This window comes from Rhincodon typus, chromosome 35 (assembly GCF_021869965.1).
Source record: "Rhincodon typus isolate 14 chromosome 35, sRhiTyp1.1, whole genome shotgun sequence".
NCBI lineage: Eukaryota > Metazoa > Chordata > Chondrichthyes > Orectolobiformes > Rhincodontidae > Rhincodon > Rhincodon typus.
In genome coordinates this window covers 19819754-19836755 of record NC_063366.1, presented here as the reverse complement: position 1 = coordinate 19836755, position 17002 = coordinate 19819754, and the positions used below count along the sequence as shown (strand labels likewise).

The 17002-nt window shown below is 42.9% G+C and overlaps 1 pseudogene; it reads left to right on the top strand.

The window, feature by feature from the left end:
- The first annotated feature begins 3246 nt into the window (after positions 1-3246).
- LOC109925805 overlaps positions 3247-17002 on the top strand; it is a 106807-nt pseudogene continuing 93051 nt past the window's right edge.

Genomic DNA, 17002 nt, shown 5'->3' with positions numbered 1-17002 from the left:
TGGCTGATGTAGATTTCAAAACATCTGACGAGAGAAAATAGAAATAGAGAAATGGAGAGATATAAGAGGGACTTCCAGAACTGAGTGCCGCTGCACATCAAGATCCAACCTCCAATGGGAGGAGTGACCAAATCAGAGAATTCTAAGAGGCCAGAAATAGAAGTGCAAGATTCTCAGAGGGTTATGCGACCAATGTATTACACAACTGGACATGAGGATTTTAGATGTTTTCAGTCTTTGTGTTTGTTTCATAAGCTCTGTTTATAATATAACAAAGGACTGAAAGTTTATCATCTCCTGTGGTGTGTTATGCCTCACACAGTAATCTATTTTCAGGCTTTTAAATATTTTTAATCTTCATCTTTGATCCATGAGCTCTGCTCATAATTCAGAACGTCTATGAAGGAAATGTTTATCATTTCCTGTGGTGATGTCTTCACAACTGGATTAATTACTGGATTATGACACCTTTCTCTTGATTTGGAAATGCCTGTTCTTGCATTATCAAGTTACATTTTACTCTGTTAAAGAAACAAGATTAGCATCTCACTTCCAACCTCATTTAGTCAAACAAAAAAACTGGTGAACGCTTGACCATTTAAACTATTTCTCAAATATTCTAACGAAGTGAAATTTGTAACATCAACTGTTTATTAATTACAGGATAAGTGATCAACTTCTGACCCTGTCAGTAACAGAATTGGACCTGTCTGTTGGAAAGTTCACTGGCCATTTGCAGTACAAAGCGTGGAGGGAAATGTTAGATGCCATTCACCCAGGTATAACACTTAAAATATTTATTTCATATGATAAATCCAGCTGTATGAGCACTAAAGGAATTCCAAGGCCCCACTTTAAATGGTCACTGCCTTAGTTATTCATTCCGGGAGCCTCTATCCTTTCATATTCAGTCCCCTACCCTTTGTCTATCTTTACTATCTGGGGGATACAGGACTTCCTTTCCGACACGGGGCAGCTCCATCACCTGTAAGAATTGGCAATGAGGGAGACAAATAACTGAATGTAAACTGAATGCTGCAATCTATGTGGTGACAGAGGCTCCCTATTCAAAGCCTGCCCAAAATGCTGATGTACAGGTGGTGGGAAACAAGGATGGGAGTACAGAGTGAATAACAACCTAGAAAACAGGGAGTAGGCCATTCGGCCCTTTGAGCCTGCTCCATCATTTGATATGATCATGGCTGATCATCCTGCTCACTACCCTATCCTTTTGCCAAAAACCCTTTGAGCTAGCAACTATATCTGTCTCCTTCTAGAAAACATTGAATGTTTTGGCCACAACCACATTCTGTGGCAGAGAATTCCATAGGCTGAACAGTCTCTGGGTGAAGAAATCCTTCCTCATCTCAATCCTAAATGACCTACTCTGTATCCCTAACTGTGACAAAAACAGAAATTGCTGGAGAAACTCAGCAGGCCTGCGAGCATCTGGAGAGAGAAAGCAGAGTTAACATTTCATTTAGGGACCCTTCTGCAGAACTAAATATAGCTAGGAAAATGTGCTTTTTATGCTGATGGACAGGATTGGGGCAGGATAAAGGAGTAAGTGATAGGTGGAGAAGGAGCCCCGGGGGAAAGAAAGCAGTTAGGCAGATAAAGGGATGGATAATGTGGCCTCCTCTACATCAGGGAGACCAAGCGGAGGCTCGGAGACCACTTTGTGGAGCACAAACGAGAACACCTCCCAGTCACAAACCACTTCAACTCCCCCTACTCCCTGGATGACATGTCCATCCTGGGCCTCATCCAGTGTCACAACGATGCCACCCGGAAACTGGAGGAACAGCACCTCATATTCTGCCTTGGAACCCTACAACTCAATGGTTTCAATGTGGACTTTACTACCTCCTTGTCCGCTCCACAGTCCCCACTAGCCCCACCACTCCCAGCACCTTTCCCTGCAACCACAGGAGGTACTACACCTGCCCTTACACCAACACACTCACCTCCATCCCTGGCCCCAAAACAACCTTCCACATTAAACAGATGTTCACCTGCACATCTGCAAATGTGGTCTATTATATCCGCTGTTCCCAATGTGGCCTCCTCTACATCGGGGAGACCAAGTGGAGTCTTAGAGACCACTTTGTGGAGCACCTACACTTGGTTCGCAACAAACGACAACACCTCCCAGTCGCGAACCACTTCAACTCCCCCTCCCACTTCCTGGATGACATGACCATCCTGGGCCTCCTCCAGTGTCACAACTATGCCATCCAGAAACTGGAAGAACAGCACCTCATATTCCACCTTGGAACCCTACAACCCAATGCTCTCAATGTGGACTTTACTAGCTTCGTCATCTCCCCACCCCCAACTTGATCCCAAGACCAGCCCCCCATCATCCCCGCCTCATTGACCTTTCCGTCTGGTCTCCCACCTATCCGCTCCTCCCACCTTACTGACCAATCCCTACCATTACCTACCTACACGCACCTTTACTAGCTTCATCCCCACCTCCTTGACCTGTCCGTCTTCTCTCCCACCTATCCACTCCTCTCACCTCACTGACCAATACCCACCACTACCTACCTACCATCACCTTTACTAGCTTCATCCCTGCCCCTCCTTGACCTACGCTCAGTTCGCACCAAACAACTGCACCTCCCAGTCATGAACCATTTCAACTCCCCATCCCACTCCTTGGACGACATGTCCATCCTGGGCCTCCTGCCATGCCACAACGATGCCACCCGAATGTTGCAGGAACAGCACCTCATATTCCCCTTGAGAACCCTGCAGCCCAATGGTATCAATATGGACTTCACAAGCTTCAAAATCTCCCCTCCCCCGACCGCATCCCAAAACCAGTCCAGCTCGTACCCGCCTCCCTAACCTGTCCTCCCAGCTATTCACTCCTCCCACCTCAAGCCCCACCCCCATCCCCTACCTACTAGCCTCATCCTGCCTCCTTGACCTGTCCATCCTCCCTGGACCGACCTATCCCCTCCCTAATTCCCCACCTTCACTCACCTTTACTGGCTCCATCCCCGCCTCTTTGATCTGTCTGTCTCCTCTCCACCTATCTTCTCCTTTATCCACCTTCTAGATGCCTCCCCCTTTCTCCCTATTTATTTCAGAATCCACTACCCCCCCACCCCCATTTCTGAAGAAGTGTCTAGGCCCGAAACGTCAGCTTTCCTGCTCCTCTGCTGCTTCTTGGCTTGCTGTGTTCATCCAGCTCTACACCTTGTTATCTTCAGTCAGGAAGTGCTGAGTGCAAGCATGGCTTCCAGACAGCAGCTTCAGAGTTTGACCGAAGAGACGATTTGTCCTATTCGTCTGGATTTCTTCACCGATCCAGTAATACTGGAGTGTGGACACAACTTCTACTACTTCTGTATTACCCACTGTTGGGAAAAGAAAGAGATAAACGCTTGCCTGGAGTGTAGGCAGGAGTTCCCGGAAAGAAACCTCAGGATAAACCGGGCCTTAGCGAAACTGACCAAGAAAACTCGAACATTAAAGCTGAAAGAGGAAGAAAATGAACTTTACTGTGACGATCATCTGGAAGATCTAAAGCTGTTTTGTGAAACTGACAAGAAATTGATTTGTGTGATTTGTAAAGATTCGCGGGAACACAGGAAGCACCGCGTCATCCCGATTAAAGAAGCCGTTGAAATCTACAAAGTAAAAGAGAGACAGATTTGACCAGCTAATCATTTAACGATTTCACCTTTTTTTCTGTAATTTTCTTTCCCATTTCCAAGATCAGCTGAAATCTTCCTTAGATTCTTTCAGGAAGAGAAAATCGGCGGTTCTAGAGATTGAACAGAAACGGAAACGGAAGATTTCCGAAGTGATCGTAAGGCCGTCGAGACATCAACACCACCCCAAGGCCTCCTACCCTCCCTCGACCTCTTCATCTCCAACTGCCGTCGAGACATCAATCCCTCCCTCTCCGAGGTCTCCCTGTGTTGATTTTCTGGGATCTCATTTAGTTTTGTTCCCTCTGTCGCGGGACATTAATGAGGTTTCACATTTCATTTGGTAGGAACAGGCGAGCAGTCTGCAGACCCACATCACATCCGAGTTCACTAAAATGCACCAGATTCTCACTGAAAAAGAGTAGCATTTACTCTGAGATCTCAGGGAAGAAGAGGAGAGGATCGTAGAAACAATGGAGAAAAACCTTCGAGAGAGTCAGGAGAATTTAAATTCTATTGAGGAGAAACTCTCAAAGTTGCAGGAACAAATGGAGCAAAAAGACGAGCTGCTATTTCTGAAGGTGAATTGTGGGTTAGTTAATTGAACATTTAGTCATAAAAATAACTGGTAATTTGCCGTGAAAAAGGTTTTCCATTTACTGCAGCACAAAAATAGAATTTTGTGTATTCTTGGGAGTTTCTGATGTCACTGAATGATCCCCCTGCTTACTCTGTCTACAGCATCAAAGGAGTGCCGCCAACCGTGGGTCAGGAGTTAGCACTGCTGCCTCACAGCGCCAGGGAATGGGTTCGATTCCAGTTTTGTGTCATTGTCTGTGTGGAGTTTGCACGTGCTCCCCATGTCTACATGGGTTTCCTCCTCCTCTCCAAAGACGGATAGGCTAGCTGGATTAGCCCTGGAAATTACAGGAATAGGGTGTGGGATGCCCATTGGAGTGTTGGTGTGGTCTCGAGGGGTCGACTGGCCTGCTTCCACACTGTAGGATTCTATGAACCTCCAGGGAGTTAAGTATTGTATAAGAACTGCGGGTGCTGTAAGCCAGGAACAAAAACAAAGTTGCTGGAAAAGCTCAGTAGGTCTGGCAGCATCTGTGAAGGAAAAAACAGAGTTAACGTTTCGAGTCCGGTGATCCTTCCTCATAGTTAGGTATTATACTCTTGCTAACTTTACTCTTTGCTAACTAGTTCTAGAGTTCCCTAGTTTAATTTTCTCCACGAACGCCTATTGTGCTCCAACAACAATCTCAGGTTTTGCGCGGGTAGTGTATCTGTCATTGTGGGTGTGAGAGAGAGAAAGAGAGCAACCGTGTCTGGGAGGAAGATTGTGATTCCAGTTTGTTTTGCTCCTTCACAATCTTCCTCACAAAGTGCAATATTTCACACTGCCTGTTCAATCATAACAGACCACTCCCAACTCCATCTATTCCTGTGTCTTCTCATTTCATTAATCTATGACCCCCTGAAATCTGTTACAATTATTGTGTAAACTAATTGTTCTGAAAGAGTAAATGTTCAAACTACAGCGAGCTTCGGTAGTTGCAGAGCCTTTGAGTAAATCCAACGACTCTGCTTTAGATTTAATGTAACTTTTATATAGTTTTTGAGATGTGATTTAAAACAAAACATATTATTGCCTAAGACAGGAGCTTCTTTTGCTGTAAATTATTTATGGTCCATTCTCCACCACAGATGAATGAATAGCCCCTTAGACTAGTAGGGGAAGGAGGACTGGTGGCAGCACTGTTGCTGAATCACAAGGTTGGTACTCAGGCATCACATAATATTTGAACAACTATTCCCCTCACTGTTAGTGTTTCATTTCTTTCAGGAAAAAGGTTGTCGGAAGAGAAGGTAGGACATGTTCTTTACTGAAACTCCGCAGAATTTGGTAAAATATCTCAGAAAAATTTTCTTATGGTCGTTGGCAGATTTATTTTCCAGTTATGTGTCGTAACATTGAATGAGCACACCAGTGTAAGAAACAGGAGCTGAAGTGGACCTTTGGCTCCATGAGCCTGTTCTGCCATTCCATGAAATCACAGTTGATCTGTTTCATATTCCCATCAGCATGTGATAACCTTTGACTCTCTTGACTAACTAGAATCTACTTACCTCTTGCTGACCTCACTTTCTGAGGCAGAGTTGCAAAGTGACAAATACCATCAAGACAGAAAATGTCCCCTCAGTATCTCAGTGAGACAAGTGTATTCCCAAATGAAGATCATAGAAGCATAGAAAATAGGAGCAAGAATAGGGCATTCTGCTCTTCAAGCCTGCTTCACCATTCAAAATGATCATGCTAATCTTCCAATTCAGCATCCTGTTCCCACTTTCACTGTACTCTTTCATCCTTTTAACTCAAAGGACAATCTAAAAGAATTCATAGAGTTGTACAGCATGGAAACAGATCCTTCGGTCCAACTCATCGATGCCGACTAGATATGCTACATAAATCTAGTCACATTTGCCAGCACTTGGCCCATATCCTTCTTCATGTAGCCATCAAGATGCCTTTTAAATGTTGTAATTGCCTCGCCTGCACCACTTCCTTTGGCAGCTCATTCCACACACACACCACCCCCTGCATGAAAAAGTTGCCCCTTAGGTCCAGTTTAAGTCTTTCCCCTCTTGACTTAAACTCATGTCCTCCAGTTTTGGACTCCCCCACCATGAGAAAAAGGCCTGGGTTATTCATGCTATCCATGCCCCTCATGATGTTATAAACTTTGATAAGATCACCCCTCAGCCTCCAACAGACCAGGAAAAATAAGTTCAGCCTATTCACCCTCTCCATACAGTTCAAATCCTCCAACTCTGCAACATCCTCATAAATCTTTTCTGCACCCTTTCATGTTTAACAACACCTTTCCTATAGCAGGGAGATCAGAACTGAACACAGTATTCCAAAATTGGCCTAACCAATGTCCTGTACTGCTGCAAAACGACATCCTAACTAATATACTCAATGTGCTGACCAATAAAGGCAAGCGTATCAAATGCCTTCTTCACTACTCTATCTGTGGCTCCACTTTCAAGGAACTATGTACCTGCACCCCAAGGTCTCTTTATTAGGCAACACTCCCCAGGGCTCTACCATTAAGTGTGATTTGCCTTACCAAAATGTAACACCACATTTACCAAAATTAAACTCCATCTGCCACTCCTCGGCCCATAGGCCCACCCGGTCAAGATCCCATTGTATTCTGAGATAAATTTCTCAGTAGTCCATTATGCCACCAATTTTGGTGTCATCTGCAAACTTTCTACACATTCCTCATGTATTCACATCAAATCATTTATTTAAATGACAAAAGCAGTGGACCCAGTACTGATCCTTGCAGCATACCACAGGTCACAAGCCTTCAGTCTGAAAAACGACCTTCCACCGCCACCTTCTGTCTCTCATATTCAAGCCATTATCCAAATGGTGAGCTGTCCCTGGATTCCATGTGATTTAACCTTGCTAACTGGACTACTGTACAGAACCTTGTCGAACTGTCTTTGCATAGATAACAAAACAAATTAGTCATTGGAATTTTAACATTTCTCGGATATTCTCTATGGTGCAAAAGCAAAGGCATTTGCTACTTTTGCAGGAAACAACAGTCAACTCTTGGAGACTGGCAGTTGACTATAAGGAACTAAATGAAACCCCACTAACAGCATCAACAGTAGCGACCACCCTGCCCCCACCAACCCCCCCACCCCCCCAGACTATGATGAAGCAAGCCACACAGATGAAATATTTTATGATTCTAACATTAGTAATGCATTTTGGACCTTCCATTTAAACCAGTAATGAAGGTACAAATTTGCCTTTAGATTCCAAAGGCAATGGCACAAGTGGAACAAAACCAAAGTTGCTGGAAAAGCCCAACAGGTCTGGCAGCATCTGTGAAGGAAAAAACAGAGATAACATTTTGGGTCCAGTGACCCTTCCTCAGAACCCAGTACAAGTGGACCTACTTGCTCCAGGGATTTCAAAACTCCCGTCCATTTTCTGACCAAATGTTGGCCGAAGGGCTAGAAGGTTTTTCATGATTGGACTCCCTGATTAAATATGTCGATCATCTCTTCCAGCACAGAAGAACATTTAAGATTGCTGGATGAATTACTGACCCTCTTTACAACACTCAGATTAAAATCAATCCCAAAAAGGCCCAGATCATGAAGTCCCAAGTGATATACCTAGGAACTACAGTAACCCATGGCAAACATGAAATTGAAAAGAAGTGAATCGAAACAATTGCCCAATTGCATTTACCCATAGATGTCAGCTTGCAATGATCTTTCTAGGATTGGTGAGATATTGTAGGAACTACATTGATGGTTTTGTCACCATTATCAGAACTCCTAAAAATGAATGCCCCATACAATTGGATAAAGCAGCACACATGGGCTGTCTCTGAACTTAAAAAAACTACAGCAAAGGCTCTAGCACTAAAGGTTCCAAACCCAGGACTTCCCTTTGCAGTAGCAGATGCCACTACAGGTGCAAAACTGGTGACTGTACTTCTCCAAGAATGCAACAGGAGACTTAGGCCTGTGACCTGTGCCTCACGCTACTCAGTGAAATCGGGTTTCTTGATGTGTGAAAGACACATTCTGTCAGTTTTCTGGGCTGTACAGCACTTCAGCTGTATCATTAGACTCAATATCTTCACCATATTAACAGAATATATCCCACTGCCACTGGATGGACAAATTGAAGATGGCGCAGTTAGCCAGAACCAAATAGTACAGTGGACCCTGAAGCTTCGGGCCATGACATTAATGTCAAACAAACAAAGTTGCCTACTTTCTTACCAGACAACCTGAACTATGGTGGAGAATCCCATGAGTGCCAAATAGTGGCAACAAAGATCCCAAGGGACTAGTTGTTCCAAAATAGAAGTGGGGAGGACTCCAGAAAGACACACCCACAGAAGTCACAATAAAAAATGTTTGTAGATTGTTCTTCTATGGTGGAAAGAGAAAGATTGTGTGTGGTATTTATGTGGCGGACCAACAAGGTAGATCTTGAGTGAAGCTAGATTTAAAGCTGCCCAGCAAAATGAGCACCCAGCCTGTTGAGTTAGCAGCAATAAACTGCACAGTTAGTTATCCCAAAGGGTTCGCCCCACCCACAGACATACATTCAGACAGCATGTATTTCTGTTACAGACTGATAGACTCCCTGCTACTGTGGGAAGCCAGAGAATTTGTCTCAGCAAACAGAAAACCTTCACCGTCGATACCCCTGATAAAATACTTCTTCCAGCCTGCCCAAGACTGTGAGTGTGGCATTGTTAGAGTTAGGGCCCATCATAGAACTTCAACAGGCAGAAACATAACAGCAGGTGATTTGGCTAAACATGGATCCTAAAAAGGTGAACCATGGTAACCCCTCAGTGCCAGAAAAGGTAGGCACCATCACTGTCAGTCAGGCCAAGGTTGACGATCTTGTGCAAACACACACAAGCGATGAGGAATTAAAACAGGTACTAGAGGGAACACACATTACCCTAAGGTCTTAGAGAAAATTTGTACCTCAGCTTGTGGATGCGGTTGTTCTTTTGCTCGCGAGCCTGTCATTCCGTGGTGTTTTTGTTTTAGTTTTGTTACCAGCTCGGCAAGCAAACAAGCAATGGCATCCACAACCTAAACTACAAATTTTCAATAAGACCTTAAAAACCTACAGGCACAGCACGCTAAAACAGGCCCAATAATGGGAAGCCTATGCCATGCAACAAAGTGCATAACAGGAACAACTCCAATTTCCTACAGGAACCGGCCTCTCAAAGTAAAATACAAACCACCATTAAACAATCCACAAGCAAGAAGAATAGTATAGCAAAATGGCCGCAGGATGCTACAGGCCATGATCACAGATGCCCACAACCTCCTCCACAGAATATGAGCAGGGAATTGCGTGCTAAAAATCTTCGTACCAGAACTTGACCAACCAACAGTGGACCAAAATACTGGAACAAGCCTTTAATGCTAAACAACAGAGAACCAGAACAAGGAAAAGGCTCAGACTATAGGAGAAACTAACCAGACTAATCAACCGGGATGACACTAACCAAGCAGACACATGGATACGGAACCTATCCGAATGACAACTCACAGACACAGAAAAGGCCATCCTGATATGCAGACTTAAGTACAACCAAAAGGATGCGAGTAAAATGGACTTCTTAGCAGCGCTAGAGTAAACACTGAAAACCAATGGATTAACTGACAAAACTCAACAGGCCGTCAGACAAACAGTAGCCCCAGCACTTAAGCATAAACACGAATCAGACACCTTCAGCACAGCAGAGATATAGGCCCTGGAAGGACTGAAGGAAGATAAAAACATCACAATCCTACCAGTGGACAAAGGACGAATGGCTTTTGCTCTGAACAGTACAGGCTACATCAAGAAAGCACAGGCACTACTCGCAGATACAGTCACATACTAATGGATGGTGTCAGGCCCCACACCACAGCTAGAGGAAAGGATAACCCAGACACTCAAGAAACTTAAATATGCAGGAGAGATCACTAATGCCGACTACATCAGAATGAAACTAGATGGCTCAAAAACCCCCTACTTCTACAGACTCCTCAAGGTACACAAACCTAGAATCTCACTCAGACCAATAGTCTCCTTACCAGGCACACCTACACACAAGCTCGCACAGGAATTACAATGCAGACTTAAAAACCTAATTAGGAGATCCCCACACTCAATCCATTTGGCACAAGAATTTCTCACACAGCTCAAGGACACAAAAATTGATGAGGATGAAATCATGATCTCTTTCGATGTTACAGCACTATCTACATCCATTGACATACCGTTAGCCAGAGAGATACTAGCCACACTACTAGAAGGACCAGGAGCACCGACACTGAATATCAGCAGCAAAATCAGAAAGGACAGCTTACTGAAACTACTTGATTTATGCCTCACAACGCACTTCATGTTCAACAGCCAAATATACAAACAGATCAACAGCACACCGATCGGATCACCCATCTCAGGTCTCATTGAAGAAGCAGTGATGCAGGGGCTGGAACACACAGTCCTTCTTATAATCCAACTGAAACTGTGGATAAGATACGTGGACGACATAGTCGTAATAATCAAATGCACAAAAGTAGAACAAACCCACCAACTTATTAACAGCATCTTCGCAAGGAGAGGAAGGAAACAACAAACAGCTCCCGTTCTTAGATATAATGGTAGAGAGACTAACTAATGGCGAATTCCGGACTCGAGTGTACAGGAAGGCCACACACACAAACCAAGTCCTGAACTCCAGTAGCAACCACCCCACCAAACACAACAGAGATGTATTACAATACTATTTAAATGAGCCATATAACACAGCAACACCCCCAGAACTTCAGAGATTGGAAGAGGAACATCTGCACAAAGTATTTACCGACAATGGATACCCAAGAAATTCACCTGCTAATGCCTACAAAACAAACGACAGTCAGAGGACACAGACAACAGAAGACACTAGTAACTCTACCCTATATCAAAAAGGTTTAGAAATGATAGCCAGACTCCTTAGACTGCATAGGATCATGATTACACACAAACCTACATCAACACTACATCAAATGCTATCAAAGACTAAAGACCCCATACCGACAGTAAACAGGACGAAAATGATGTACAGAATCCCATGCAGCGAGAGTAATAGACATTACATTGGACAAATGGGGAGGAAACTGATGAACAACTGGCAGTAAAAAGACATGACCAATATTCACTTGTCTCGAAACACGCAGACAAAGAAGGCCATCAGTTCAACTCGGACAAAGTGACCATACTGGGACAAGGGAACAACAGATATCCAGGAGAATTTCTGGAGGCCTGATTCTCAACACGGGACTCCATGAACAAACACATAGAAATAGCCCCCATATACAGAACACTGCTGAAAAACAAAACCGGAAGTGACAAGACCCACTGCACCAGAGGATCATATAAATTCAGAGTGGAGCAGAACACCAATGCTTCAATTAGTGGTCGCACTGGTAATGTTGCCTAAATGGTAACGAAATGTCTGCACACCATTGAACAACTGACTCGGTGAGCAAACCAACAACCGCACACGTTACCCATTGATAGGTAGAAGGACAAATTACTTTTAAAGGACAGACACATGGTTCCAACAACCAGATAATTTATCAATGTCACGATGTCCAGGGCGATTGGGGATTAGAAACCACTACAGAGAAATTTAAGGGACTGTGTTCATGGCCAGAAATGGGTACAGACATATAAAATGTCAAATTATACAACCTGTGCACAAAACAATCCAAACAATTTTGCACGCAAGGCAGAGTTAAAGCACACCTGATCAATGGAGAATCCTTGAAAAAATTCGCAGATTGAATATGTCAGCCCTTTACCACTTTTCACTGGGGGGAATGTAAATGTATCCTGGTCATAGTCAACTCATTTGATAAATGGGTCAAAATGTTCCCTAGCCAGATTAACACAGCTAAAAACACAGCAGATATGCTTGTGCGACAGGTATTCACTATGTAGGAGCCCCACATGGCATAGAATGAGGTCAAGAGGCCCATTTCAAAATGTCATGATCTTGTTTGAAGTAAACCAAACATTCCACATTGCATACCACTTCAATCAAATGGGATAGTGCAGAAAACAAAACGTACCGGAAAAGGATAATTAGAAAGACCATCCAGGAAATCAATTGCAGTTGGAATATCATGTTACCCTTTGCCCTGAAGCTGATATTGAATATGGTAGCACATTTACTGGACTTACCCCTCCCAAAACTGTCCCTTATCCTAATGACCAGATGCCCCATGAAAGGAATTAAACCACTGTCAGGACCAAATCTGTCCGAACCCAAAGTCACAGCCCTCAGTCAGAAACAAACCCTTCGGTCCAACTCATCCATGGTAACTAGACATCCTAAGCTGATCAAGTCACATTTGCTAGCACATGGCCCATGTCCATCTAAACTCTTCTTATTCATGTACCCAACCAGATATATTTTAAATGTTGTTATTTTACCTGTCTCACCATTTCCTCTGGCAGCCCATTCCATACGTGCACCACCTCTGCATGAAAAGGTTGCCACTCATGTCACTTTTAAATCTTTCCACTCTCACCTTAAACCAACGCCCTCTAGTTTTGAAACAAAAACAAAGTTGCTGGAAAAGCTCAGCAGGTCTGGCAGCATCTGTGAAGGAGAAAACAGAGTTAACGTTTCGGGTCCGGTGACCCTTCCTCAGAACTTCCTCTAGTCTTGGACTCCCCTACCCTGTGGGAAACACCTTGGCTATTCACCTTATCCATGCCCTCATGATTTTAAAATCTCTACCAGATCACCCCTCAGCCTCCAATGCTCCAGGGTAAAAAGACCCAGCCTATTCAACCTTTACCTATAGCGCAAACCCTCCAACCCTGGCAAAATCATTGTAAATTTTTTTCTGAATCCTTTCCAGCTTAACAACTTCCTATAGCAGGGGAGACTACAATTGTACACAGTATTCTAAAAGTGATCTCACCAATGTCCAGTACAGCTACAACATGATGTCTGAACTCTATATTCAATGCACTGACCAATGAAGACAAGCATGCCAAACCACTTCTTCGCCACCCTATCTACCTGCGACTACAGTTTCAAGGAACTATACACCTACACCCCTAGGTCTCTTTGTTCAGCAACACTCCCCAGCAGCCCTACCATTAATTTTGTAAGTCCTGCCTTGATTTGCCTTACCAAAATGCAACCCATCAAATTAAACTCCATCTGTCACTTCTTGGCCCATTGGCCCATCTAATCAAGGTCCCACTGTTCTTCCAGATAGCCTTCTTCACTGTCCAGTACATCACCTATTTTAGTGTCATCATGCCACGAGCTGGCAGTAAAAACACTGCCAAAGAAAGAACAGACCATGCAGATGCCAGGCACCATTCAGAAAGGGCAGAAGAGGAAACAAAGCAAGACCTACTTTAATGGCGAAGCAAACCTAATAGAGTATGAGGTAGGAGTAGAGGTAATGCTCCAGGTTTTCCAACCAGGCACATTCTTGTCGTCCAAATTGTCTGGACTCCAGTCCATAGTGGATAAGGCAAACCCATCAGTTTACTAGATCTTAGTGAAATCCAAGTAGACTGGATGGAACCAGCTTAAACAGATGAAAGAATGTGGCCCCCAAAGCAACCATCAGTTTCATATATCCCTAGAAGAATGCAAGACACCAGCCCCACACCCCAATCCCTTGCCCCGATCTGAATCCCATGGAACCAGGAGACAATTCCTTGGCTGCTGCGAGCTAAGAAAACTATATACCATTCAGAGTTCTGAAGAGCCATCATAGCTCCAAGGCACACAAAAACGTTTGATCAGATCTTCCAATGAGGAGGATGAGGCTAAACAAAACTCTCCACAGTCCGAGTCCTCCTATTCTCAGCAACATTTCCATCTGTCTTCTCATCTTAAATAGCACAGCTTCCATGCTTTGAGGTAGCAGCTGCCAGCCTCTTTTAGCCTCTCCATCCCCAATGAAAGAAGGACCGGGCAAAGTTGCCCTGTCCCTACCAGTAAATGCTCCTATCTGAAAGGCACCACAGACCAAACCCAAAATGCATGGCCACAAACACGCTCCTGAATCTAAATTCTATTTATGTCTGACACAAGTGACAGATGAAAATGGGGAAAATAAAAAAAAACAGTAGTGAGGAACATTCAAAAGACAAGTATGAGACAGCATTAAAATATGGCCAATAGAGATCTCCACCAGTGGAGGACAGTTAGGGAATGTATCTAAAGCCATAGAGATATTATCTAAGGACAAAAATAGATGCTACCTTGATTTTCCTTCAGGATAAACCATCAATTTAGAAGACATTCTGAAGTTCTACCTCGTAGAATTCAACACCAGGATCAATTCACTGAAGACACCGAATAAACAAAGGAGTTTTTTACCTGGGGTACATGTGGTAAACCTCACTGGACGTTGGCAAATTAAAATTCATTCGGTGGAACAAAGAACTATTTCAGAGACAATGCTTAACCAATGGTCTCCACGTGTACAATAAAGAAACTCTTGGACATATTTGTAAATATTCACTTTGTATTTGGATTCATGAAAAGAGTAATATAAATCAGATTTTACTTTTGATTTTACAATGTTTGAGATTTGTATTGCATTTGAGAAAATGTTTCAGAATAGGGCACATTTTGTCTTGACTTCTGCAATGGTTAAGTTCGCTGTGTGTGAAGTTTAAAGTTAATGTTTTTACAGTACTTAATTAAGGATGTTTTTATAGTGAAAGAGTTAGAAATTTTGGGCTGATTGTTGCATTATCCTATTTGCTCAGGCCTATGGGATCAAGAGAGGGACTGTGGCCAAGTGGCCAACAGCCTGAATAACTACGCCCAAAACAAAATTGGCTAAATAGTTTCTGCAAGCCAGGCCCGATGGAATGCAAAGAGGTCAAATTTATTACAGATCAAAAGCAAACAAGGGCCAGCCCAGATCTGTCTTGCACATTGAACAGGAGTGCTCAAAACTCATAAAGAAATACTCAGTCCTTTATTTGGCTCATACAGTAAGAGCACCTGGGTAAACATGTTTTATGAGTAATAAAATGTTTGTATAGAATATTTCACAGGCTTTAATATTTAATGTCATCAAACATTACAAGAGAATTATAAACCAAAATAGCATGTTGAACTATTTATAAGGTCAAGATATATATATGTGTTTAGATATTGCTTGGAGTACATGGTAGCTCTGTTTCAGAAGGTACATTTTCTAATTAAGCACCTATCCTCATAAGAAACTACAATGAATATGCTGGTCAATCCCCAGATACACTAACAACATGAACACTGAAACAAATGTATCTCACTCATCTGTCTGCAGTAGGGGTGTTTAAATTGGGAGGTGGTGCCAGAATTACTGAGCACTGCTTGGTGTGTTTACATAGTTGTGAGAAGTCCAGGTTGCACTGCTGCTGAGACACAGCTTCTGGAGCAGAATGACATTCAGGGGTACAGAAATGGATCTTAGAATTTGCAAAAGAAAAAGAGAACATACGAGGAGGACGTTCTACACCATAAGTTATTATCAGAAAGGCATTTCAGGAAAGATGAGAGGAATAGTTCCAACTTTGAATGAGGCTTGAATGAAAATTTCAACTAGAGGGAAAGAGTGAGGGAATGGGATTGCAGATTGTCTTTTCAAACTGGTGGGCAGGCAAAAGAGCTCAATGGCCTCCTTCTGTGTTGTATTGTGCTATGATTCTACAGGGATTCTCATCTCAAATCAGGAGGGCCTTCTCAAGATTCTACAAAAGGTGATGATGGATGAAATCTGAAAAGTCAAGAGTGCAAGGTATTGCCTGTTCCAAACAATTGTTTCTACTTATTCAAGAAGCAATATTATATCTGGGGTCAATAAGCATGGGCAGAGCTTTTGTAAGTGTTGTAGGGAGAAATATCAAAGAGGAGTTTAAGCTCTGTGTTCCTCAGCACAAGTGATCTTTATTCAAAGCTATATTACTACATATGAGACCATCCCGAATCTGTCTTTCACGTAGGACCCAGTTGCCCTCTTAATCACAGCTCAGATCAGAAGTCAATGGCGCCCTGGGTTCCCCAGCAAAATACAACATTTTAATACATTTCACGTTACATTAATTACATGCAACATTGATGTCACTGTTAGCCAGATCCCCCTAATCTATACATCCAATCCACTGAACATGATCAATGATGGACAACTCCATGGATAGCCTTAGGTTCTCCTATAATCTCATGATGTTTGCCAGATACCTCCATCATCTGTCTTTGGGATCTTACAATGCTAGTTTTATTAAAACTAACAATCTTATTCCTTCGTAGACATTTGCCAGCTGCACCACATTATTTAGCAATACCTAAATAGTTAATTTTTACTGAGAATTCTTTCAAATTCTGTACTAACTTTAGTATGGCAGATTAGGAAGGATATTAATCTCAACCAATTGTTATAAAGTCTTTAAAATTAACTCTAATATAAAGTTACTGTGACATAGCTGATAAATTGAGAACAACCCCTCTCTCACTTCAGCCTGAGAGATCAAGCAGCCTTTGTGACTTGCAACTACAGTTTATGACCCCTGCTATTTGCATGCTGAAAGTGAATTTTTAAATAATTTTTTGACTATTTCTACACTAAACACTTTCCATTCCTAATATTTTTTCTTAATAAAAAGCATTTATTTTAATTCCACTGATGAGGGTGAAATTCAATCACTTGTAATTTTACCAAGCCATTAAACAAAACTTATTTAGATTCCA